This window comes from Ornithorhynchus anatinus, chromosome 2 (assembly GCF_004115215.2).
Source record: "Ornithorhynchus anatinus isolate Pmale09 chromosome 2, mOrnAna1.pri.v4, whole genome shotgun sequence".
NCBI classification, from domain to species: Eukaryota; Metazoa; Chordata; class Mammalia; order Monotremata; family Ornithorhynchidae; genus Ornithorhynchus; species Ornithorhynchus anatinus.
In genome coordinates, this window is record NC_041729.1 from 50,686,923 (window position 1) to 50,714,891 (window position 27,969).

At 44.6% G+C, this 27,969-nt stretch overlaps 1 protein-coding gene and 1 non-coding gene across 7 annotated transcripts in view; one reads left to right on the forward strand and one right to left on the reverse strand.

Moving 5' to 3' along the window:
* SNX29 (sorting nexin 29) overlaps window positions 1-27,969 on the forward strand; it is a 553,944-nt gene that overhangs the window by 390,748 nt on the left and 135,227 nt on the right. The gene's annotated exons all lie outside the window — the stretch shown is intronic.
* TRNAR-CCU lies at window positions 25,237-25,309 on the reverse strand. The gene has a single exon. It is a non-coding gene; the product is annotated as a tRNA-Arg (tRNA).

Genomic DNA, 27,969 nt, shown 5'->3' on the forward strand with positions numbered 1-27,969 from the left:
GTGCTCTAACCACCAGGCGATGCTGCTTCTCTGCTGCTACTTGGGGTGAACCGCAGGAAAGCGTCAGCAAGATTGACAGTAGGCAAGCATCCGTAAATCCTGAGAAGCTCGCCTTTGGTGTTCATTGAGTTTTAACTGGTTTTTTGTGTGTTTCAACCAGCCTAGCTGGGTGACGTGAGCCTACACCTAAGCTTTTGCTATGTAAAGGTGATTATCCAAACATATTATAAAGTAAGAGAAGTTTGCCTTGTCAAAGGTTTGCGTAACTGAATGAAGTTCTGATGATAGAGTCTCCCGTTGGCAGTGACAGATGAGCCTCAATCCTGAGAATTCAGCCGAAAACCAGCTCTAAGGAATTGATTGTAGGGCAGAGCACTTTACTGAGTGCAGGGAAAGAATACACAGATGGGAAGTGGACACGGTCTGTGGTTCTCTGGGGACTCACAGTCTTCAAAATATAAGCAGGGGAGAGGGGACTGGCAAGAGACACTCAAGGAGAGAAGAAACAAGACTCTAAGACAACATAAAGATTTGGACAGAAGGAAAATAAAAACAAAGATCCGCAGAGTGCTGTGGCTAAAGGAGCAGAATGTCGGGCTCCTCGAAGCTTAGCGTCCACTTTCACAACTGTGGCTAGAGCAGCAGCCGCCAAAATCTGCCCAGGGTTTTGTGGAGTCAGTGGCAGGTTGTGGTGGCTTTTCTCTGTCCCACCACGGTAGCACAGGGAAGGCTGAGACTGAGGTTCCTCGGTCTCCGAGGAGAGCCAGAGTGGGGTCTCGGGGAGGCAGTCCGGTGGGCTGGGAGAGGAGGACCCTGGAGGTCGTGGTGGGTAGATGGAAGTCGTGTGGGTAAGCAGCGATTTCTTGAAATAATAATAATGGTATTTTTAAGCACTTACTTTGTGGCAAGGACTGTTCTAGGCACTAGAGTGGATACAAGGTAATCAGGTTGGATACAGTCCCTGTCCCACATGGGGCCCACGGTCTTAATCCCCATTTTGCAGATGAAGTAACCGAGGCACAGAAAGACGAAGCGACTTGCCCAGGGTCACACAGCAGACATGTGGCAGAGCTGGGATTAGAACCCAGGTCCTTCTGACTCCCAGGCCCATGCTCTTTCCAGTAGCCTATGCTGCTTCAAGATTCTCTCTTGGCCATCGGATGGAGAGAGAGGTCCGGAAGATGTTCTGCAGTGGCTGAGATCTTTGCAGGCCGGCGCGCCCAGGGCATTCGGGGAACAGGGACCGTGATGCCAGGGCAGCAGTTTACTTGATGGATTTGCTCAGCCTTGGGGAGGAGAGAGAAAGAATCAGCTCAGTCAGTCGGGCTGACAGTCGGTTCATCACCAGACCGTCTCCCCGAAGTCAGACTGACAACTTTTTCCAGCTTCCACATTTACATTTTTGATAATCATCCACGCATCTTATTTTGTCAGTTAATGGAGAGATTGGACAAAAATGGTATTCTGCTCTCGGTGCTGAATTGTCAACCTCATTTTGGTGTCGGATTGGCTGGATTGAAAGTAGACTTGCCATTTAGGCTTCCACTCACGGGTCTGCTTGGCGTCTTTTAAGCCCATTGTGCTGTTCCTTTCCATCATCCAGGGTACTTTGGGCCTTTTGAAGAGAAGCTTGAACTCTGACCATTTAGTTTTGCCCCGTGCACCCGGCGGGTGGTTACCACTAAATGCCAGGCTATTTTTCCAGAAGCTCCTTGGAGAAAAGGGATGGCGTTGGCCACTGAATAGCGTAGAGCGACTTCAGTGACCGAGCACAATGGAACAGAAGACCTTTTCTGTCCCATCATTCATTCAGTGACAAAACAAGATGTGTGATTGATTAAAGACTATGCGGAGGTTGAAGCTGGGGAAAAAATAAAGAAAAGACTGTTGACCAGACTGCAGTGAAAAGGGTTGAACTCAGAGGGAATAAATGGTGAGTGGCGTGATCCACCATTAGTTCCCAGAATCGGAATTATATTCTGGACCAGTGTTTCATCCTGTGCAACTCTATAGGAACAGTGCACAGAGTTCCCAAGAAAGGGACAGACTGGCCCGCTTTTTCCATTTGAGAAGAACAAGACGTGTTTATAACTCTGGAGATGTGTCTTGGAGGAGTGAAATAATTTGCAGCGAATCACTATTCGGAGTTCATGGAAAATCGGAATTGATTTCCCAGTGGCAAAAGGGTGCCAAATGCCCGTAGCAATTGAACTACCTGGCTTCCCCTGTCAAAGTTCAAGTTTCATCACAAAGGACCCCCGAATGACCTGGGAGACGTGAGGGAAAGGACAAAATGGAATTCTCTAACAAAATGGGTCTGAGTGCAGGAAAGGGTTTTGTGCTGGTCTGCAAAGATCTGCAAAAGAATGGAGCTATCCTTTCAGATTTCATTAAACCCCAAGTTCCATCAATTTCGCAAAATCGGTTGCAAATAGGTGAAACATGGAAATCATTTGTGAAGTCCTACAAGAGTTATGAACAGTCCAAAGCTCAGAAAACTGCTAGAAACGTGAGAACGTGTAGCGATGATTCTGTGGCAGTGAAGAGATGGAAAGCCTATCAGGGCTTGGAAAAAACAGAGGTTTTGAAAGAGTTAATGAAATGAGGGAACAAAAGCAAACAGGAACGTTTAACCAAGACCTCCAGATGTATGATCACAGCATTTCCACCAAAATCCCCTTAAAAATTCACATTAATTTGATAAAATTTCTCGAAGGCCAAGAAATGTTTAACTTCACTTTACTAGGAAATGGGTTTTCCTGTTATTACTACCACCACTACTAGTAGTGGAAAGAGCCCAGGCTTGGGAGTCAGAGGTCGTGGGTTCTAATCCCGGCTCCGCCACTTGTTGTTGTGTGACCTTGGGCAAGTCACTTAACTTCTCTGTGCCTCAGTTACCTCATCTGTAAAAATGGGGATTAAAAAATGTGACCCCCCCCTTGGGACAATCTGATTACCCTGTATCTACCCCAGTGCTTAGAACAGTGCTCTGCACATAGTAAGCGCTTAACAAATACCATTATTATTATTATTATTGTTAATAATGGTGGTATGTGTTAAGTGATTGCTGTATGTCTACCACTCTGCTAAATGCTGGGGAGATATACGATCAGCTCAGACACAGTCTCTCTTCCACATGGGGCTCATAATCTAAAGCGGAGGGAAGCGGGTATTTTATCCCCATTTTCTGGATGAGGAAACCGAGGCTCAAAGGAATGAAGCGACTTCCCTAGTTTACTCAGCAGTCAAGGGATGGCACCAGGATCAGAACCCACTTCTCCTGATTTCCACTCCTGAGCTCTTTCCACTAGACCACACTGCCTTTAACTTTTCCTTGAATTTCTTTTTTCTTTAGGGGCGTGTGCTTTTTTCCGTTTTTGTTTTTGGGGGGAGCTGCAGTGTCGACATAACATAAAACATTGGCAGGTACATTTTGCAGCGTTTCCGAGATCCAGTGAGGGCCAGAGACTACTTTGAATCTGGGTATTTTATTTATGCAGAAACATTTCCTTCCTTGAATGAGAAATTGGTTCATAAGAAATGGCATACTAGACCCAATTTTCTACTACTCCAACAGTCCGCCCAGCCTCCTCGTCTGTCTCTGACAGTGGCACGAGAAGAGGTTGGGTGGCATAGTATGATGGTTGCCCTCCTTAACCTTCTTCATAGTTAGGGTTGTACCATGTAAATTCTCCAGTTTTTCTCTCTGATCAGAGAGACTGTGACAAACTTGTCCCCGAACATCCTTACAGTTGGTACTGAGCAAAGCAGGGATCTAAATGGCAAGCGTGCACTCTGTCTTTCTCTCTCTCTCTTTCTCTCTCACACACACACACACACACACACACACACACACAATCATACTGTTAGGAAAATGCCCAGAAATGGAGCTTCAGAACAGCTTACCAATTGGCTGTTTTTGTCAGTCAAGAAAACTGAGGTATCGTACCTTGAAAGTCAGTGAAATGGGTCCATTCCTAATTAATTATTCTTCGGGTCTACGAAAGCAGTAAACGTAGCTGAAACGTACTGAGTTGGAGTTGAGGTTTGTGTCGTCTGCTGAGCTATTGGAGAGGGCTGCTTTCCATCTCCCCTGTGGTTTGACTCACTGATTTGATATTCATTATACGCAAGCCAACAACATGGCAGCTTGTCCAAGGAAGAATTCTGTTCATTAGTTTCATACCCCGGTATGTGTATGTTTGTGTGTATTAGCAAGAGCAAGTGGGAGAGGGTGAAAAGAGAGGTGATGGTAGTGGGAAGTTGGGCACTAGGGTTGAAGTTGTTGACTTCATTTACAGATAAGCGTTCTCACGTCTGCCCTTCTAAAGTTGTGTTTATATATGAAATTGCACTTGGTTCTGTCTGTAGCTGTCATTTCTTTTGTTACTCCTGAGGAACGTTCATTAGTAATAGGCGTATTTTGAAGCCCGGAGGTGGCATTTATTTAAAGGGGTTGCTAAGCACCCATTTTCCAAAATTCCCCAATCACCGTGCTGTCATGTGATCCAACAACTGAGCTCTCTCTGGCCCGGGGAAGGGTCCTATCTTCCTACCCCCTTTTCCCTCCTCCCCTTCCCCCCTCTACATTCTCAGTCCACACATAAGATTAGGTCAGAGAGAGGAGTCAGGGAGGTTCATTGATGACTGAACTAATTTCCAGGGATTTAAGGAATTTTAAACCAGTCCAGAGAAACCCCAATGAGACCACAGGGGATATTTCATTCCCAGCCCACGTCAGATTGGAGTTCGACGGACGGCAGGGACTCCCTATCTTTGGTCACGACGGAGCAATGACCCCACTCAGTTTAGGACTGTTGATGACCTGGCACACCAGTCCTGAGACTTGTGACTCCTTCGGTTCCACAAATCAGTTGATCGGTCGTATTTATTGAGCGCTTACTCGGTGCAGAATACTGTACGAAGTGCTTGGGAGAGTACGATGTAACAGAGTTGGTGGAGGTGTTCCCTGCCACAGTGGACTTACAAATCGCATGTCATAAGGGATTTAGTAACATCAAATGCTAGATGAGAGGGTAGCCTCTATTGTACTTAGATGTCACTGGATAATTGGAATGGGCTTTATTATTAACAGAGCAGGTAACTGTACCTTCAACTACAATGTTCCCCTTACAGTCCTGTGAGATGGGCCAGCTCTCAAAGCTTCATTTTATAGTTAAAGTGAATCGTCTTAATGATTTAGCATTGCCCAGTAGAAGGAGCATGGATCTGGGAGTCAGAGGACCTGGGTACTAATTCTGACTGCACCACGTGCCTGCTGTGTGATCTAGGGCAAGTCAGTCTCATCTATTGAGCACTTAGGGCACTGTACTAAGCGCTTGGGAGAGTACAAAACAAGAATATAACAGACTCATTCCCTGCCCACAGTAAGGTTACAGTCACGAGGCAAGTAACAACTTCGCTGTGCTTCAGTTTCCTCAACTGTAAAATGGGGATTCAATACTGTTCTCCCTCCTACACTGTGAGCCCCATATAGGGCAGGGACTGAATGGACATGATTATCTTGCATCTACCCTTGAGCTTACTGCAGTGCTTGGCATATAGTAAGGACTTACAAATACCTCTAATTATTGTCATTATCATTATTGTTATCGTCATCATCATCGCTATTATTACCATGCCAGAGGTTTCCCGGAGAGATTGCAGCCAGTAGAACCCAGATGAAGGCTCCTTGCCCTTTGGCTTCTTGCCCCCTTAGGCTACTGAATAGGGACGAGCTATCCTCCCAATTGACTTGCTCAACTTCCCTTCCAAGTCATAATTTTATCTTAAAGAATTTCAGTACCAGATAGTTGGCTCTCATTTGGCAATCTAAAAAGAAAACACACACACACACCCCTATATTCTTGAAAAACTGTGTCAGTAAGTACATAGTTTATAGGGAGGCTGTATGTTTTCTTTCCGAGTAGTCTTTTTTTTCTCCCAGCGAGGAGGGAAGATTGTTTGGTCACCCAAGTCTAGCCACCTGTACTGGGTTGTCTACCCCAAAAGCATGGTGTAGTGGATAGAGCACAGGCCTGGGAATCAGAAGGTCATGGGTTCTAATCCCAGCTCTGCCGCTTGTCCGCTGTGTGACCTTGGGCAAGTCACTTCACTTCTCTGTGCCTCAGTTACCTCATCTGTAAAATGAGGATTAAGATTGTGAACTCCATGTGGGAAAGGGACTGTGACCAACTTGAATACCTTGTATCTACCCCATCATTTAGAACAGTTCTTGCCATATAACAAATGCCATCATTATGATATTATTATTATTAATAAAGACAGTCTCTCACACGCATGCACACACTCTAATTGGGAATCTTCTTGGGGTTCATGGTTACCCATCTTGGATTGGGGAACTATTATCACTAAATGAGTCCATTGTGGATTCAGCTCTTAGTCAATCAGTGGTTTTTACTAAGCACTTCCTGGGTGGAGACCATTGTACCAAGCGCTTGGGAGAGTCCAATAAAATGAAATCGATAGACTGATTCCCCGCCACAAGGAGCTTACGATCTATAGGAGGAGCTTAGAGCAGTGGGATTTTTTGGAGCTTGGTCAGCTGAGCCCTGGAAACTGTGAAGGGAAACAAGTCAGAGCACCGATCTGGCTCTAACACAGCAGGAGAGGAACGATTGACTTTGGAATTTAGCTCACTGTACGCTTTTCTAATATGCTTGTAGTTCAGTGTCGCGGCCTGCTGTGGATATGGGGCTCGGGGTTTCTCATGACCTCAGTTCCTTTGACTCTGAAGTCTTTCGTTTGTTCCTAGATCATACCATGTAAGTCTTCAAGGGAAAGTCTTCATCTTCGGGTTGAAAACCCTAGTTAAGTTTAAATATCTGTCCTCTAGGTGGTGTTAGCTACCTGCTGCCTCTTTATGCTTGTATAATAAAAATCTGATTGCAGCAATAAAACGATTCTCTCTTATCAGCTGCAGTGTGTATCTTATAATTTCCCTCAGACTTACATTTTGGAGCAAACTACCTACTTCTTTTTTTTCCTCATTGTTTTGTTCTGATACAATGCGCTTAACTATCGCCCTATTTTTCCTCTGCCGTGACTGCAGATGTATGAAATATCAAATTGCCTTCTAGAAATTCCGTATGTGCTTAGCCGATATTTTATCATAATCCAACACTGACTTTTCTCCCCACTCCGTTTTTAAAGGCAACAGCACACAAGTAGCGTTAGCATGAGAGAGGAAAAACGTAGCAGACTTGAGGTCAGCGAGTTCATGCGTAGAGGGTTATCGACTGCTGATCTGCCGTAAGTCGGGGGCTAACGGATTAAGCAGCCCTAAAAGAACAGGAGCAAAGTCTTGGATTTATGTGCTAGCTTTCTGCCAGGGAGAGTATGGCCTGTCTCATCCCCTTCATTTCCTAGCATCTCTTTATGGCAGGTAGGGGTAGTTTTGCTATTACTGTTTTTGGTAGTGAAAGTGAGACACTGAGAGGTTAAGAGTAAGTCAATAAGAGCTGGACCAGTGTGGTCCTTCCGGCAAAGAATTTTGTCTCCAGCAGTGCTCGCCGGAAGGAATCGCGTGAAGTAATGTGTCCTACGGTCCATCTGACATCCCTAACTGTCCCTCTGGTAACCCTAGACAGAGATTTGGTCCCTAAAGTTATGCAGATCCCCAGCGGTCCTGCTATTTTCTGCCTGCACTACTTCCCCCAGTGATCAATTCTGTAGGTTTTCCAGCTGCCGTGTGAAGAAGTGTTTCCTTTTGTTTATCTTGAAGCTACCACCTTCAAGCCTCAATGGATGTCCGCTCTTCTCAGCACTGTGGATTTGTTGAACAACAATTCTGCATTTGCCCTGTTCCGGTCCATTGTGATTTTGTAGTCTTCGATCATGGCTTTCCGGAGCCTGCATCTTTTCAGAATTCAGAATCTTTGTTTTCTCAGTTTATCCTCTGAGGAAATTTTCCTATCCTGCTGATGATTTTCGTTATACCTTCTCCACCTTTATTAATGTTCTTACTCTGATGCAGCAACCAGAACTGCACTCTGCTTTCCAGAAGGGAATCTACTCCTATTTGCTAGATTATCAAAACCATAGCCCTTGTTTCCTAGTTCCTTGACTGTTGACTGAATTGTCTCTAGAAGAATCAGTCAGTAGTATGTATTAAACACCTTCTCTGTGCAAAGCACTGTACTCAGGATGAGGGAGGGTACAACAGAGTTGGTAGACATGATCCGTGCCCTTGAGGCCCTTACACTGTCACAGAGAATTGACGTGTCCCAATTTTGATGGGACTCTCTCCCGATTTTAGGGTTTAGGCCAAATTTGCCAGATTTAGGCATTCTGCTGCTTTTAAAATTGGGGACCCACAGAGGCTGTGTGCAAAACTCTGCATCGTGCAGAAGTGTAGCCTCCATGCTTGTAGATCTCAGCAAGTAAAACATCAGGTCCAAGTGCCTTTATGTTTTTCATAACCCTGACTGCACGGATGCTTTTCCGATGGCTTGCACGAGTGTCATATCTTGGCATATTGGAAGGCCTTGGATGTTTTGCTAGGCCTCGTCTTTAGTAGTGGATGACATGTAGAGGAACTTTGAAAGTTCTTGCCATCTCTTTAGGATTCTCTGCTGATCTGTGATGAGCCTGGGGCTGTTTTCACACTTCAGAGGTTCTGTGATGGCATGGATCAAGCCACATCATGCCTCAAGTAAAGTGAAGAAGGTGTCAGGGAAAAGCGAGGCAAAGAGAAGCACCATGTCCTAGTGAATAGAGCCACTTGTCTGTTGTGTGACCTTGCAGAAGTCACTTACTTTCTCTGTGCTTCCATTACTTCATCTGTACAATGGGGATTAAGACTATTAGCCCAGTGTGGGACCGGTGCTGTGTCCAACCTGATTACACTGTATCTCCCCCAGTGCTTAGATCAGCGCTTGACATATAGTAAGCGCTTAACAAATACCATCACCACGATCGTAGCCCTGGATCTCTTTCACATAGGCCTCCCTCCCTGTGCCACGTTTGTACCTTGGTTTGATCTGCAAGTCATGATGCAGGTTTCTGAAAGCCTCACTTTGCAGAGTTCTCAGGCACGTCAGAGTAGTGCTGGTGTGATTTTTTTTTAAATGATATTTATCGAGTGCCTAATGTGTGCCACACACTGTACTAAATGCTGGTGGCAGATACAAGATAATCTGCTTGGACAGACACACTCTTTGTCCCCCATGAGACTCAGAGCCTTGATCCTCATTTTATAAATAAGGAAAATGAGGCACAGAGACTTGCCCAAGGTCCCACAGCAGATAAATGGTGGAGCTGGAAGTAGAACCCAGATTCTTCTGGCTCCCAGTCCCCTGATCTATCCAGGAGGCCATGCTGCTTCTCAGTAGTGTAATCCAGTGTCTCACAACAAGGGCTGCTCATCTGAATATCTTGCTTTTGTGGCCAGGGATCATTTCTACTAACTCTGTTATACTGTACTCTCCCTAACGCTTAGTACAGTGCCAAGCCCGGCTCTGCCATTTACCTGCTATGTGACCTTGAACAAGCCGCTTAACGTCTCTGGGCCTCAGTTACCTCACCTGCAAAATGAGGATTAGGACTGTAAGCCCCAGTGGGGACATGGACTGTGTCCAACCTGATTAGCTTGTATTCACCCCAGTGTTTAGGACAGTGCCTGGCACATAGTAAGTGCTTCAAAAACACCATTAAAAAAGCAAACAACAAACCAATAAAAAACAGCTCTAGCAGGCTGTTGGATGCAGAAACCTAGAGAGATCTGGCCCATCAGGAGAGCTTTCTTTGTGACTGCTATTACCCAAGTCTGGGCCGTCTCTAGTCAAAGATCCTTCTTAGTTTTAAAGGTTTCCGAGACACATCAGTATGGAAAAAAATCCAGCATGTAAATTAAATATATTACCATGTTTGTGGTCTGCAAGCAGGAAAATCTTTGGCTTTGTGGAGATAAAAGCGGGTTCTTCATAATTACTAATATGTCTCTGTAAAATGTACATTAGAAAGAGACACCAAAAGGCTGCTCGGATCACAGCTGAAACGTTCTTTTGTTCTGTTTGTTTTTCATTACTCTGAAATGATTACTGCAGAAATTCTTAAATTGGGTGCTTTTCGAAGAGGGAGATTAACAGCCATAAGCACAATCTTGCAGCTGTGTCAAAAAAAAAAATAATTTACATCTGTGTTTATTGGTGACACTTTGGGGATAACTTTAGAGAACTCACCTTGAGCGAATGATATCACAAATTGGAACTGGAGAACAAGGCAAAAAATGATTCTTCCCTTCCCTTGTTGTTAGGCAGGAAAGAGCAGAATTCATATATTTATGGGGAAAGCGTTTCTTCTCTGAGGACGGCCCATCTTCTTTCGTGTTGACCTTGACCTCCCCGCATTCCCATTAGTCAATTAATCATATTTATTGAGCGCTTATTGTGTGCAGAGCCCTGTACTTAGCACCTGGGAGAGTACAATATAGCACTAGGGAGGTTGTTTCAATCAATCGCTCATATTTATTGAGGAGTTACTGTGTGCAGAGCACAGTACTAAGCACTTGGGAGAATACAATACAAGAATAAGAAGACAGATTCCTCGCCCGCTGGGCTTCACAAACTGCTCATCCTCTTGAACGTTAAGAAATCTGACTGGTGGGTGAAAATGACCGGACAGTCATTTTACGAAGAACAAGTAAAATATGGAAAGACTAACTGTTCTTTGGACACCTCGTGACGTATCTAGCCTTGGAGGAAGTGGGCAGGGTCTAGGTCCACGTCCTATGGATTACAGGGCCGGGTTTGAGGATTGAGCAGTTCTTTTTCTGCATCTTGTTATATCAGGAGCATGGAGTCTGTTTGTCGGGTTGGCCAAGTGTCCCCCAGAAACCAGTGAACTGAATTCTCCCCAACTGGTGCCATGGGAGCAGTTCACCCTTTCTTTTTTTTTAATGGTATTTGTTAAACGTTTACTATGTGCGAGGCACTGTACTAAGTGCTGGGGCAGATACAAGCTAATCAGCTTGGACACAGTCCATGTCTCTCACGGGACTCACCGTCTTAATCCCCATTTTTACAGATGAGAGAACTGAGGCTCAGAGAAGTGCACAAGGTTACACAGTAGACAAGGGGTGGAGCCAAAATCTGAACCCAGGTCCTCTGATTCCCAGGCCTGTGCTGTCTCCACTAGGCCATGCTGCTTCTCTTTCCCACACCTCTGTGATTTACCAAAGCGAAGCAAATAGAGTAATGATAATGATGGTATTTGTTGACCACTTCCTATGTGCTAAACTCTCGGGTAGATGCAGTCAGATCAGACACAGTCTCTGTCCCACAGTTGGGGCTTGCAGTCTAAGGGGGAAAGGGAACAGATATTTAATGCCTATTTTTCTGATGAGGAAGCTGAAGCACAGAGAAATTGTATTCTGCCTAAGATATGTTGAATGGAAATAGATCCCTTTTCAGAGTAACTATCTCTATTGAGATGCCACTCATCTTGGAAAAGTTGATTAGTGACTTGGTATGAAGGAGGTGATAATTCTTTATTACATTGAAATGATGTCCTAATGAACATGATTGCTGGATTACTGTATCTCAAACCCCAGAGTTTACTTAAGAGCTGCTTTGCTTAATGGCGTGAGATCGCTCAACTAAAATGTTGGCGAGCTAAAGCCGCTGAACATCCTTGGAGTCTCTGATACTCAGTTCTGCTCTCCCAAGGGTGACCGTAAAACTGGTTTGTTTAGAGGTCAGTGGAGCCCAAGTTAAACAGATGGTTTCCCCATTCTCATTTTGACCTTTTTCCTTCCTTCGTTTTCTGCGATTCTTTCCCTTTCCCTCGTCTCATCCCCCTGCCCTTCAGACCGTCAATTCTTCATTGTCCTCCAATATCCTTTCGCCTGTCTTTCTATTTAGTCGTCCCCTCTCTGTTGCCTCCCCTCATTTTCCCTTCTCACTGTTCTCAGTTGATCAGTAGTATTTGATGAGTGCATCCTGTGTGCAGAGCACTGTACTAAGCAAATAGGCAAATACAGTAAATAGGACACATTCCCTACTCTCAGGTCATTGTCCATGTTGCCTATCACTCTGTTTCGCTCTCTGTTTTTCTCCTCTTTTGTTTCCTTTGAGGATCCTCTCTGGGTCGCACATTGAGTCTGATCATTTAACGTCCTTGTCGCCATCATCACCATTTCAGAATTATGATGGAATTAACTCCAAATGAGGGACTAATGCCTAATTAGAATGCTGTTTGAAGTGCTTTAGGGTATACACAGGGAAGTATGAATTAGAGGCAGTCCTTGACCTCAAGAAGCCAACAATCCAGAAGGGAAGACAAACAGAAACAATAATTTAACATTATAGATTATTTTTTTTTTTACAATTAAGCAAATGTCACCCCCAGCCGCATTTATCTTTTTGCAACATTATGAGTCGTCAGCCCGCCCATAAAAAAAAAAATTCTCCAGTGACTCCTTCGCTTCCCATAGAAAAGAAAGACTCCTCATTCTTGGCTTCAGGGCCTTTCATCAGCTGAGTACACTCCTCCAACCCCTCTGCCCAGACTATTCCAGGTCATGTTCTTGAATTTTACCAAGAAAACCCCATTGTCCTTTATTCTTGACTCTCCTGCCTCCCTCCCATCGTTCTCTCCTTTTTCTGCCTGGAACAGCCTGTCTCCTTAGCTTTTCCACATTGTCCCTCCCTTCAAGCCCTCATAAAAAAAAAAAGTCTCCTCCTGGAAACGTTTCCTCCTCCACGATTCATTTTTCTGTGCCTTCCCATCAGCCACCTTCATGATCATGGGCTACCTAATGAATCTGTGGCTTATTCATTCTCTCATGCCTATCATTTATCTCTATTTTGCGGGTGTACCCCAGGATCAGCCACCACATTTTGTGCTTTATCTGAGAGTAGGCGGGAGTGATCATAACCCCCCCCTCTGTTCTCTACCTCCCTGAATGATAGAGGCAGGACAGAGAACTTCCAATATTACCAAGGGGCACAAGGAGGAGGCAACCCCTGTTCATGTTCCCATGCGTATTTATATCATTTACTTCTTTAATTTGAAGGACAGTCATATGGCTTACTCAGGTCCAAATCCTGATAAAACTCTCGTATTAATGGTAATTTTCCCCAGCTCTGGAAAGTAGTTTAATATTTCAAAATGATGCTTTAGTATTCATGCCCTCATTTTATTGCTCCATCAACCTATATTTTGGTTTCCTCATAAAATGTTTTGCAGCCCATAACATGTATTAAGGTTGGTGCAATTCCCCCTTCCCCCCCAACCCTGTCTCTGATTATAGACTTAGAAAGAGATCTGCCTTCCCACTCATTTGGAGTTGGGTTGTTAAAGTGTGAGCTCATTAGCACGAGGAAAATAGAAATCTATACTGGGATTAAGACTGGCGTCACCAAACCGTAACCTTGCCGGTTGCTTTCGCTGCATCGGAGCACCGTGGAAGATGAACCCTGGCAGGTAAAGAAGTGACTTGTCTCTGCGGCATTAGAAGCGCTGGGCTGTCCAGATCGCGTCCCGTTAGAGCACAGATCACCCGAGATGGGCTGTAATTTCGCTTGGGTGGCCTGTGGCACTCTCTGCTTCTCCCCAGGCCAGCGAGGTTTGCTCATGGCTCTCCCTGGGGGCCCGGGACAGCCAGATACTCTCTGACTGGAGATCTGCTCTGTTTGTTCCGGTGATGCTTGTGATGCTTGTGGCCACTGCCGGCCCGTTGTCACTCAGAGCAGGAGAGGAGGCCCTGGAGACAGCCAGGGGAAGATGAGAAATGACACGAGGCAAAATGCCCCATGATCTCTTGGACTAATAATAATAACTGAGGTATTTGTTAAACACTTATTATGTGCCAGGCGGTGAACTAAGCTGCTACAAGGTAATCGGGTTGGACACAGTCCCTGTCCCACATAGGGCTCACAGTCTTATTCCCCATTTTCCAGGAGAGGTAACTGAGGCCCAGAGAAGTGAAGCAGTTTGCCCAAGGTGATGCAGCAGACAGGTGGCAGAGTTGGGATTAGAACCCAGGTCCTTCTGACTCCCAAGGCTGTGCTCTATCCATTAGGCAACACTGCTTCTCCAGTCACTGCTTCATTCATTCAGTAGTATTTATTGAGCGCTTACTATGTGCAGAGCACTGTTGTAACTGCTTGGAACGTACAGTTCGACAACAGATAGAGACAATCCCTGCCCAATGACGGGCTCACAGTCTAAACGACGGGCTCACAGTTCCGGTCACTGATCTGGAACCTGGGCTGCCTCAGTGCTCAGGCATTTCTGCCCTTCCTTTTCGGGCTCCCAAAGCCATCCGGGGGGCTACTGGGGGCTCAGTGGATGAGGCTTGTACTGATGGAGTGTGCTGAACGTTGCAAGTAATGGGCTGTTGATTTCACAGGTGGAAATAGAGGGCCACAGTGACCATATGCCCAGGCTGAATGACACTCATGTCCAATCTGATTAGCTTGTGTTTATTCATTCATTCAATAGTATTTATTGAGCGCTTACTATGTGCAGAGCACTGTACTAAGCGCTTGGAATGCACCCCGACCCTCAGTAAAGTGCCTGGCACATAGTAAGCCCCTAACGAATACCGTTTAAAAAGCAACTCACCTTTCTGAACTACCTTTTATTAGCACGGCCTCACCCTTTCTGAGTTGTGTATTCAAAATGCCTACAATGGCATTATTGGAAAAGTGGACAGAGTCTAAGAACTTCTGGCCCACTTTGAATCCATCTTTTGAGAGTATGCTCTGCTTTTGTTGTTACCTTCCTCACTGCAGTTGGAACTGGGTGGGTTTCATGGACACGGGTTGTCAGTGAAACTTAAATGTAAAAGTACCTTCCTTTTGTGGGGGACTCTGTCCAACCTGATTACCTTGTAGCTCTAACCCAGCGCTTAGAAGAGAGCTTGGTACGTCGTAAGCTGCGTGGCCTAGGGGATGGAGCATGGGCCTGGGAGTCGGGAGGGCCTGTGTTCTAATCCCAGCTCTGCCACTTGTCTGCTGTGTGACCTTGGGCAAGGCACTTCGCTTCTCTGGGCCTGTTACCTCATCTGTAAAATGGGGATTAAGACGGTGGGACAGGGATTGTGCCCAACTCAATTAGCTTGTACCAATCCCAGCCGTTAGAATAGTGCCTGGCACATAGTAAGCACTTAACAAATACCATTGTCATCATTATTACAATTATTATCATCATTATTATTATCAAACACTTAAACACCGTAGTGATGATGATTTTAATGGTACTTGCACATCTTTTTAATTTCTCATCAAATAATACATTCTGATGTTGCCCAAGCTGTTGCTCTGTTTATGTAATCCAATGAACCGAAAAGGAGCTTTCCTTAATCAGTTATTCACTTCTGGCATTTGGCATTAATGGTTTCACTGGATTAGCACAAGCCACCAGTTAATTCTCTCATTTTAGCAAAGAGGACACTTATAGCTAATAACACATGAAACCATTTCATTAAGAGAAAAGTCTTGTTAGTATCCATTAACACAGTCCACGAGCCAAAATGCAAATCATTTTGTTCCTGATATCATTATTAAGGAAGCAAAATCAATTTGGGACCAACTTTGGGGGGAAAAAAAGTGTCTATGCACTTTATGCTAGAAAGAAACTTAAATGTGTAATCCCATTTGTTGTTTTTTGTTTTTTTTAACCAAACCCAAACGATGCAAATCTGATAATATTTAACCGGGAAACTCAACTACTAGGGTGTTTGTAGGTTCCTAGCATTGGTGGCAGTCATTATCCGTTATTGCGACAAATTTTTCTCTGCCTTTTCTCGGATGGTTGTCTGTGTCCACAAACCTGCGACCGGCTTCTGGGTTTGTTAATGAATATTTAAACTGGTGTAGCGAAAACCATGTTTAATATTTAGGAAATTGAGTCAGTAAAATTAAGAGTCTCTGAAACATGATTTAGCACTGATGCTGAGGAGATTTTACTGAGGGCACCAGGGGTGTTCCTGTGTTTGTCCCTGCCCCAGTTCTTTCTTCCTGCTCCTCTCCCTCTGCTGCCAGTGCTGTCCTGGGGACCTGGTTCTGCTGCTTGCTGCTGTTCTTCCCCCAACCAACCTGATGACCTGTCCACCCCTACACTAGGTGACCAGACGGCCTGATTTCAATGGGACAGTGCTCAAATTTCAGGGTCCACTCCACGACCCTTTGGAGGTTCTTTAGGGTATCGCCATGTCCTGCAAAACCTAATTGAGAAGAAAATGGTTGGCTGAGACGCGTGCGCATCTCCGTCAGGGATCGGAGATGTGTGCCCCCGTTGACATGTGATCTTACTTGATTTAGGAGAAAAGGGTGAGCAGGGGAAAGAGAGAAGAGGGTCTGCAAGTCAGTCAATTAATGGAATTTATTGAATGCAGAACACTGTACTTGGGAGAGTACAATATAACGAAGTTGGTAGGCACGTTCCTTGCCGACACTTGACGGTCTAGAGCTTATAGTCTCTAATATAGACACTAATATAAATGAATATTTTGTGGGCCTTGGGCTCAGGAGGGGCTGCTGATGCTCTGAACCCAGAGCCTGGGACTTGGGAGCTGTTTCAGCAGATCTGCCCTGTGGCTCTGTAGGACTTCAACACTGACATGGTAACTGCACGCTGAGGCCGTGCAGGATTCAAAGGGTTTTTATTTATTGTTTATTTTCTTTTGTTTTTATGGCATTTGTTAAGCACTTACTATGTGCTGGGCACTGTCCTAAGTGCTAAGGTAGATACAATATAATCACGTTGGACACAGTCTGTGTCCCACATGGGGGTTCATGGTATTAATCCCCACTTTACAGATGAGGTTAATAATAATAATAATAATAATAATAACTGTGGTATTTCTTTGTAGAAATAAAATACTTGGCTGCCCCAGGCACTGTACTAATTGTTGGGGTGAATACGAGCAAATTGGGTTAGACACAGGCCCTGTCTCAGGAGGGGCTCACAGTCTCAATCCCCATTTTACAGATGAGGTAACCGTGGCACAGAGAAGTGAAGTGACTTGCCCAGAGTCACACAGCCAACAAACGGTGGAGCCGGGATTAGAACCTGGGCCTGAATCCCAGGCCTGTGTTCTATCCACTAGGTTATACTGCTGCTCCACGTACCGCCCAGGAGTCTTCTCGGAGCCAAGTCTAGCACTGAGAAACAGGGATCTAGAGGCAGCGACTTCTCTCTAGTACGTTTAGTTGCAAGACATCCATAGAAAAGCACAGGAACCAAATATTTTCTCTTCTCCAAAGTCAGCATTTTAGTAATAGGCTGAGAGATCGTTTCAGAAGCTGTGGGTAGAGTGGCTATTATGTTCAGTTCATCAAGTGCTTACTTCCATGGGACATAATATTTCTGGAAGTTTAAACTCAGTCATCTCCTGCTAGGTTCATGCGTTCGCCCTCTTGGAATCATTATTGTTCATCTTAAAATAGCACAGTGGACGAGGAGTCTCGATATTTCAGTGATGGGTGCTGTGTATACATTGAGGTAGTTTTAAAACTAGAAAACACATCTTGTGTGAAAACATTAACAAGTGTTTCTAAAAATAATTGTGATATTTGTTAAGTGCTTACTGTGGAGCAGGCATTCATTCATTCAATCATATTTATTGAGAGTTTACTGTTTGCAAAGCACGGTACTGAACGCTTGGGAGGGTACAGTATAACCAACAAACGGACACATTCCTGCCCACAACAAGCTCACAGTCTAGAGGGAGAGACAGATAGTAATGTAAATGAGTAGATAAATAAGTTAATTACAGATATATATAGATACATACATATATGCTTTGGGGATTGGAAGGAGGATGAATGAAGGAGCAAGTAAGAGCGGCACGGAAGACAGGGGGAGAAGAGAAGAGGAAGGATTAGTCAGGGAAGGCTTTGTGGAGGAGATGTTCCTTCAATAAGGTTTTGAAGAGAGGGAAGGCAATTATTTTTCTGCTATGAGGAGGGAGGCCGTTCCAGGCCAGAGATAGGATATGGGCGAGAGGCGGCAAGATTGCCGAGATCGAGGTGCAGTGAGCATTTTAGCATTAGAGGAACGAAGTGTGCAGGTTGTGTTGTAGTAGGAGAATAATGTTGGTATTAGTTAAGCGCTTACTATGTGCAGAGCACTGTTCTAAGTGCTGGGGGAGATACAGGGTAATCAGGCTGTCCCACGTAAGGCTCACAGTTAATCCCCATTTTAGAGATGAGGTAACTGAGGCACAGAGAAGTTAAATGACTTGCCCACAGTCACACAGCTGACAAGTGGCAGAGCCGGGAGTCGAACCCATGCCCTCTGACTCCAACGCTCAGGCTCTTTCCACTGAGCCACGCTGCTTCCCTAATAATAATGTTGGTATTTGTTAAGCGCTTACTATGTGCAGAGCACTGTTCTAAGCACTGGGGGAGATACAGGGTAATCAGATTGTCCCACGTGAGGCTCACAGTTAATCTCCATTTTAGAGATGAGGTAACTGAGGCACAGAGAAGTGAAGTGACTTGCCCACAGTCACACAGCTGACAAGTGACAGAGCCGGGATTCAAACCCATGACCTCTCACTCCCAAGCCCGGGCTCTTTCCACTGAGCCACACTGAGAGGCAAGGTGATTAAGTGCTTTAAAGCCAGTGGTGAGGAGTTTTTGTTTTAGGCACTGATCTGTGTGCTGTGATGGGTACCAGCAAATCGGATTGGATACGGTTCCTGTCCCTGACTCAGTCTCAATCCCCATTTTACAGATGAGGTAATTGAGGCCCGAAGAAATTAAGTGACTTGCCCAAGGTCACACAGCAGACAATTGGCAGAGCCGGGATTAGAACCCAGGTCCTTCCAACTCCCAGGCCCATGCTTTATCCACCAGGCCATGCTGCTTCTTTCAGGGATCCAAAAACGTATTAAGACCTCTAGGGAAAAGTGTGTAGAAAGTCCTCGGCCACTTAATTACTTATTTTTCAAAATAGCAGAAAGGGGCTACAAAACAGCGTGGTGCCTGTGGCACACACTCTGTTTTGTTTACAAGACTGCATAGCATTTGACAATTCATTAAACATTATAATTACCTGCCTTAATTTCATGATTGCATGTATTGTAATTATCCTAATTAGGTAATAGGAAAATTCATGCCCACAAAAGCCAAGAAATATTGAAGAGGTGCTACTAAGTCATGTGGGTGCCTGGAGTTAAAGGAAGGTCATGGGTGATGCTTCAATTCCTGTAATGGTAAATAGAAGGGAGACGGAGCCAAGATGGGGGTCCTGCCCAAGGAGAGCAGAGAAAGTAATCCATCAGTCGGGAATATTTATTGAGCATTTCTTCTGTGCAGAACAAAGTGTAAAACACTTTGCAAAGCAAAATACTTTACAAAGTGCTTGGGAGAAAGCACAATACAATAGGGTTGGTAGACCTGATCCCTGCCCACAGGCAGCATACAGTCTACGGGGGAGACACACATTAAGAGAAATGACAGAGTGTAAAGATAGGTACATAAATGCTATAGAACTGAGGCGAGTATCAAAGTGTTTAAGGGGGTACCCGGCCAGGTGCACAGTCGATGATGAGGGGAGGGTTGAGAGGGGAAATGAGGTCTTAGTTGAGGAAGGCCTCATGGAGGAGATGTGTAGGTGGGAAGTTGGAAAACTTTTGAATATGAAAGGGGAGGGAGTTCCAGGCCCGAGGGAGGATATGGACAAGAGTTAGCCGGTGAGAGAGATGAGGTTGAGGTATATTGGGAAGATGGGTGTCAGAGGATCGATCAATCAGTAGTACTGACTGAGCGCATGCATTGTGCAGAGAACTGCCGGCTCTGCCACCTGTCAGCTGGGTGACTGTGGGCAAGTCACTTCACTTCTCTGGGCCTCAGTTTCCTCATCTGTAAAATGGGGATGAAGACTGTGAGCCTCATGTGGGACAACCTGATTACCCTGTATGCCCCAGCGCTTAGAACAGTGCTCTGCACATAGTAAGTGCTTAACAAATACCAACATTATTATTATTATTGTTATTATTATCTGTACTAAGCTCTTGGGAGCGTACAATCCAACAGAATTCGCAGACATGATCCCTGTGAGCTTTCAGTCTAGAGGGGGAGACAAACATTAATAAAAACAAGTAATTTCTAATACACAATTTAAAGTTATATGGACTGGGTTTAGTAGATGAGTGAGGAAAGATGGGAGAGGACAGTGTGATTGAATGCCATAAAACTGGGGGTAAGGAGTTTCTGTCTACTGCCTGCGTGAAGGGGTAACCGTTGTAGGTTTTAGAAGTGTAGGGAGATATGGACTGAATGTTTTTTTTCAGAGAAATGATCTGGGCAGCAGAGAAGTTTGGACTGGAGAAGGGAGAGGCAGGAGGCAGGAAGGTCAGTGGGAAGGTTGATGCAGTATTAATAATGTTCAAAGCGGACAATTCATCTGGACCTGACCGTTGGCTATTTGTTGATTTTTATCGTCCATAGAATTTCGGTTTCCATGCTGAATGAATTTGAACAAAGATATCTCTAGAAGGGTCTCTGTAGAGGGAGAGGACATTTTTGTGTACAGGGGATGTGTGAGAGAGGAGAACTGTACTCTCCCAAGCACTTAGAATAGTGTTCTGCACATAGTAAGTCCTGAATAAATACCACTGATTGATTGAGAATGTGGTCGGAGAGTGGGATTTCAGAGTTGGTGAGGTTAGAGATCGTACAGTGATTAAAGGGGATGAGATCGTGTGTGTTCTGAAGAGGCAACCTTCATCACTACTAGGAAGGACCCGTGATTCAATGCCACAAAAGTCGCCAGACTAGGGACTGGCCACTGTGTTCTTGCCTGCGTGGAACCAGACACTGTGGTCACTCCGGTTCATTTTCTAGAAGCTGTGGCCTTATGCCTCACTGAGACCCCCCGAGCCGCACCCTCTAATCACCCCCCATGCCTGCCACCCCCATGCTGGTCCTTTGTTCTACCGCCGCTCCGCCCATCATCGATGATATTGCAGCCCACCAGCTTCTTCTTGTTCAACCCTTCCTTCCCCAGAGTGTTAGTAAATATCATTGACACTGCTACTAAGTACTTTCAGGGTGCAAATTGCCCCATGAACCCAAGAAACCTCCTCGTGGGGAATGATGGGTTCTGTGGCTGTGGGTTTCAGCCAGGGCCAGGGTTTTTGCAGCCATGGTGGTGGGTGACGGAAGGAGCGTAACCTGTCCACTGGTTGCAACCTGCTGGACTGGAAGCTCCTGGAGGGCCGGGATCATATCTTCCAACTCTACTGTATTGCCCTCTCCAAACAGTATACCCACTGAATCAAATCTTCAGCCTTCCTGGCCTGCTTAAATTAAGTAGTGCCTTTATTATCTATTTTAAAGATGAAAATAAGTATTTCCTGTGCACATGGTACTAGACCAAATGAAAGGTCTATTTCAAGTCCTATAAATAGGACAGAGTTGGAAGCTTTTCTCAGATTTTTTACATGTCCCCGAGATGATTTGTTCCTAAGCATTTGTGTATATCTGTATTTTTTAAATTTTATGCGTTCAGTTGTTCAGCTATTACATCTTAATTCTTCCTTCCTGTTCTCACTCTTTGCTAATAATTTTTATCCGTCCACCCCACTAGATTATAAACTCCTAGAGGACAGTGACCTTTCTGTTGATCATGTATTCTCCTCTCCTAGCACTGCAGCCATGCTCACTTTAAACAAAGCTTCATGGGGTGGGAGATGTAAGGAGAATGGGTAACAGCACAAGATCCAAAAAGCAGCTCTAGGGAGAGTTGGAATTGGGAAACCAAAAGCAAGGAGGGCAGAGAAAATGTTTCAAGGACATAGTAGAAATGAAAAGCCTCAGACAATATTGCATCCCAGCTGAAAACTGAGTCTGTTGCTGTGGACGGAGCTGCATGGTGCATTGCTCTCAGGAAGGGAGCGACTCTCTATGAGAGAGACTTCACATGGAAAGAGAGACGAAGAGGCAAAAGAGAAAACTGCAGAGGGACAGCCTTTTTGGGTGTTGTGTCCGGGATGGTAAATCAGCCACCCACCCACTCATAGTTGAACTCCTTCATCAGTACTGTCTTCTTTGAATTATTACATAGGACAGCTATGTATACACTCTCCCAAGTCCTTAGTAAATGTTCTGCAGCCAGTAAGTGCCCAATCAATACCTTTGATGATGATGGTGATGGATGACCAGTTTTCAAACCTGTCAGCAGCAGCTAAATGAAGTCATGACTCGTGCTGTGTCAAGTTTAGTACCTTGTATGGTTATTTTTTCTCTCCTTTCCCCCCGTGTTTTAAAGGAGTTTCCTCCATCATTTTTTCCCCTGAGGAAGGATATCTTGAAAGCTGAACTTGCTGTTAAGTAGAAGAGTGAAGGGCTGGTTTGATTATAGATATTATCCTCTACCTTTTTCTAAACCAATAGAGACTGAAATTGAAGAAGCCTTTTCTGGCTTAAAAAGCGGAACAGATACTTCTGGTAATCACCTCGGTCTTCCTCCTTTTTAGGGATTCCTCTCTTCATTTCTCAAAACAAAAGCTCTTAGACTTGCCTCAGAGTCAGAACATAGTTTACCAAATCTACTCAGATGAAGAGTTTGGGCCTAACATATATTATGTTTTTCAGCTAAAATAGCTCGATTTATGAGGTTTAAATGGCTCAAGGTCATCTCAGTGTCCTATTTTCAAAGGTTCTGTTGTTAGGTAGTACAAGTAAAGTCAGGAAAATCCGATCAATTTAAAGGAGATAGTATTTTTCAGAGGGCAGAGAGATCTGTATAGAGCAGTGAGAGGGTTTATATCTCACCATGGCTCTAAACTCATAGTGGGGGGGGGGGGGGTGTGCTTTAAGGGAGCCAAATATGCATTAGGAGGATGGAGGTCAACTTGAGGATAGAAGTTTCTGGTAGTTGCCTTACCCACAGCTCTTCTTTACCTTTGCTGCCATCCTGGCTGGTGACACTTGTAATGACGTTATTGAGGGTCACATAAAGGAGGGGGTCTTATTAGATGTTTGAGTCCTAGGACCTAATTTTAGCTTTTTTTTATGGTATTCCTTAAGTAATTACTACGTGCCAGCCACTGTCCTAAGTGCTGAGGTCGCTGCACACTAATCTAGTTGGACGGTGTGTCCCACATGGGGCTCAAAGTCTTAATCTCCATTTTGCAGATGCGGTGACTGAGCCCCAGAGAAGTTAAATGATTTGCCCAGGGTCACACAGCAGACAAGTGGCGGAGCTGGGATTAGAATCCAGATCCTTTTGACTCCCAGGCCCTTGCGCTATCCATTAGACCATGCTACTTCTCAGTTATGGCAGTTCTGCCCACGACTTCATCCACAGCCTTGTTTACCTTGATTTAATTAATTATAAATACTTATTTTTTCTTCCCAATCCCTTTTGTATTACTCAATTGGCTTTATTGAATTCTATTTTTCATTACCTAAGTAAATGCTAAGCTTGTAATTGGGTGAATCTCACAGTTCAGTCTCACCTATTTTTAGGCTATAACCTATTGGTAGGCAATGAAGAAGTAAATGGAAATTTGAAAGCTTTTAGAAACATATGGGCTTCTTTATCTTAAAAGTTATTGAAATGGAAGGTTTTTATATATTTTTTTTTTAGTCAGTCAACACAGTTGAGTTGAGCTGTCCACAGGGTGTATAGTGTGGTCCTGGATGTTTTTTGTTGTGACTTTTAAAGCTTCTTTTTCTTTTAAATGACTAGACATTGATTCTGGGGCAATTTTCTCACTCAGAAAGGGAAAAAGCCCAGATACTAAGAGGCCTCTGGCACATTGGATTTGGTGACACTCCCTTATAGAGTTCGAAAGGGTATATTGTGGTTCTGCCGTGATCACAAATATGCATGCCAAAATGATCTCCACGGGGTTGTGGCCTGATCACAAAAACACCCACAGTGAAATATTGCATGATGGTTAATCGGTGTGGGTCACTTGGGAAATCACCTAGAATTCTTCTTGCCTCATCCACCATGGAGTTGGCTAGGTATCCAAGTCAAGAGTCATTGAAGCTGTTGGTTCCAAGCACTATTGGATGCTCTAAATAGAATGTTTGTTTTTTCTTAATTTCAAATGTTCACCTTTCATCTTCCTCTGCCAAAGAAGTTGGCTCATATTCCCCCACTTCCCGCCACACTCAAGATTATTTCTTTTAGTTCATTCAGTTATTTCTTTTAGTTCATTCAGTTCTGTTTCCTCACCTCCGTTAGTGGTGGGCAGAAGAAATAACAGGGAAAAGGAAGAGGAGGAGGCCATGTGTCTCCTTACAGACATCACATATTCCACTAGCATCATTCTCGTCTTGTTTTATGTTATGATCAGCCCCAAATTTCTGTCATGCCAAGCCATAAAAGGTTTTCTTTTCAGGCGGTAATGTATACTAACCAATATTCCTTGGTTATTTTAGAATCTTGAACCACCAAGACCTAGTGTTTTTTTCAGAAATCATATAGAGTTGATCAATCAGTCATGTAGTATTCAGTAAGTGTTTACTGTGGGCAGAACATTGTAGTATGGGTTTGGAGGTGTATAGTACAGTAGATGTAGCAGACACGATCACTACCCAAAAGGAGCTAACAGACTGGAGAGGGAGACTGACATTAAAATGAATTACAGATGGGGAAAATGACCGAATATAGCATATGTACCAAAGGGCTTTGGGGCTGGGGTGAGTAGGGTGATTATAAAGTGCTTAAGGGGTTCAGATCCAAGAGCATAGGTGATGCAGTAGGGAGGGCGAATAGGGTGGGAAAATAAGGGCTAAGTAAGGAAAAGCCTATAGAAAGAGGTGTGATTTTTTATGGAGGTTTGAAGGTGGGTAGAGTAATAGTCTGTTGAATATAAAGAGGGAGGGAGTACTAGACCAGAGGAAGTACGTGGACAATGGGTTGGTGGTAAGTTGAGACAAAATCACGACACAGTGAGTAGGCTGGTGTTCGAGGAGCAAAATGTACACGCTAGGTTATGGTAGGAGATAAGCAAGGGAAGGTAATAATAATAATAATAATGTTGGTATTTGTTAAGCGCTTACTATGTGCAGAGCACCGTTCTAAGTGCCGGGGTAGACACGGGGGAATCAGGTTGTCCCACGTGGGGCTCACAGTCTTAATCCCCATTTTACAGATGAGGTACCTGAGGCACAGAGAAGTGCTTGCCCACAGTCACACAGCTGACAGTGGCAGAGTCGGCATTCGAGCCCATGACCTCGGACTCCAAGGCCCGTGCTCTTTCCACTGAGCCACGCTGCTTCTCACAAAATATCATTAATGTACCCCAGATGGGACTCAAACGCACAATCCCTGGCTTAGGAGGCCAGTGCCTTAACCATTAGGCCACTGAGGCCAAGGGGGAGGGCTGATTGAGTACCTTAAAGCCAATGGTCAGGAGCTTCTGTTTGATTGAGAGATGGATGGATAGCCATTGGAGGTTTTTGAGGAGTGGGGTGATGAGAATTGAATGTTTTGGGGTTTTTTTTTTATTTTAAGAAAAATGACCTGGACAACAGAGTGAAGTGTGTACTGGAGTGGGGAGAGACAGAGGCAGAGATGGTCAGTGAGGAGGCTGATGCAGTAGTCAAGGTTGTTTTGCTAAGTGCTTGATTCAGGGTGGTAGCTATTTGGTTGGTGAAAAAGGGGTGGATTCTAGAGATGTAGTGAAGGTAGAACGGACAGGATTTGATCATCTGAATGCGTGGGTGGAATGAAAGAGTTGAGTCGAGGATAATGCCAGGTTTACTGGCTTGTGAGTGAGGATGGTAGTGTTGTCCACGGTGATGGGAAAGTTTAAAGGCAAGGGATTGGGTGGGAAATTGAGTTCTATTTTGGACATGTGAGGTTTGAGGTGATAGTGGGATATCAAAGTAGAGATGTCCTGAAGGCAGGAGGAAATATGAGACTGTAGGGAAGGAGAGAGGATGAAGCTGGAGAGGTAGATTTAGTTTGAAACTCCCCAAGCTTTCTTGTTTCAATTGCTAGCCATCTATTTCCTTCACACACCCTTCTTCAAGCCCCTAAATCCCAAGGTGATGTGGGAAAAGAACAAGGGAAATTTCTTCAGCAATTTTCCTCCTCACTCCACCTCCGACTCTTTTTTTCCTGATCCATTTTAATGGGCATTTAATATCAGGTGTTGCGCATTGAGTAGTACGCTCGATGCTGGATTTTCTTGGTTTGTACGGTCTCGTCTGTAGTTGGTCTTTTATCCCCGCCAAAGGTTTCCTATAGGCAAAGGTTGAATTTAGGGTTGCTAGTCCATCATCAGCGTCATCACATCGCCACACACTAATGAAGATCGTTACCAGAGCGACATTCCATATTTGTTTCTGAAAATGCTTTACTTCTACGGCTTCGAGGAAAAGCCGATTCCAGATGTCCCCGTTTTTGCCCACATATGCACAGTATGCAACCAGATATCCGAAGCAAATAACAAGCCCCTTACTAGTCCTCTGAGCACATACTTTGTTTAGCCACAGGCGTCGGAATCATTACTTTTAGAATGGGAGTCTTTCATTCACTCTTCTCTGGAACATCTGGCTCAAGTTATCTGCTTCTGCCGGCGGAGGAGCCTCATTGTGGAGAAGCAGTGTGGCTTAAATGGAAAGAGCCCAGGCTTAGGAGTCAGAGGTCTTGGGTTCTAATCCCGCTTCTACCACTTGTCAGCTGTGTGACTTTGGGCAGTAAGTGACTTTGGGACTTTGGGCAGTAAGTAACTTCCCTCATCTGTAAATTGGGGATGAAATCTGTGAGCCCTACTTGGGACAGCCTGATTACCTTGTATCTGCCCCAGCACTTAGAACAGTGCTTGGCACATACTAAGCGCTTAACAAATACCATCATTATTATTGTATTCTTATTGACTGCCTTCCCCTATACTGTAATTCTGCCTCTCTATTTGCCTGGCATGGAAGCAAATCGAATAATGCCGTATTAACGAAAGGCGCTTTGCGTTGTCAGCCTGCTTTCATGCTCTTTACAATGTCGCTTCAACTGATTATATTTTTCCTCATCTTCTTTTTAGCGTGTTTTTTTTTTTTTAAAGAGGTTCCTACACTGGAGCTTCAGCTCCTCGGCTTCTAAACGGTTTTTCTTTCTACCGTGGTCCTTCCCACTTCCTCCTGCAAACGTTGATTGCTAATTTGGGTGCCACTGCGAACTGCCACTGAGCTCCTCCTCCCTTTGATGGAGACATGTGCCTCCCTCTGTCACATCCGGAGTGTTAAATGCCGCCTCTTCTTTAGACCCTCTCCCCTATTTCAAAAACCAGAGGTCATAGACAACTGTGGTGGGATTGTATGTTTAATTGGGCTTTTAAAGCGAGAAAATGAATCTAATGAACCCAATTCTATTCTTGGGCAATATTAAGAATTAACTCTAGGGTAATGTGTTCAACTAAGTTGTGTAACAACTCGCTTCTCATTTGAGCCGTTCAAAGCCTGGATGCATTTTTTCACTTACCTGGTTTTCAGCCCTCTCTCTACAGCTGATCTTTGTTTCAAATGAAACCCGTCCCTAAGGAATTCTTCCCCTCTGGACTGAAAGCTCCTCGAGGGCAGGGGTCTTTTCTACCTATTCTTTTGTCCCCGACCCAGGTGCTTTGTACCTTCCTTCAACAGTAAGCACTCAATAAATACTTTTGATTGATGTTCATGGCATTTTATGGTCAAGCAGCCTAACTGTGTTTCAGCCTAAGCATCAGTGGTATTTATTTAGCACTTATTGTATGCAGAGCACTATATAGAGCATTTGGGAGGATAGACATGATCCCTGCTCACCAAGAGCTTGAGTCTCCCCCCCAAAGAGTGTTTCAGTGAGGGGGTAGAGTGCAAAATGGCACATTTTTATGGCCCATTGGGATAATAATGGTAATTAATAATGGCATTTGTTTAGTGTTTACTGTGTACAAAGCACAGTTCTAAGTGCTGGGGTACATACAAGGTTATCAGGTCAGATGCAGTCCCTTTCCCACGTGGGGCTCACAGTCTTAATCCCCATTTTGTAGATGAG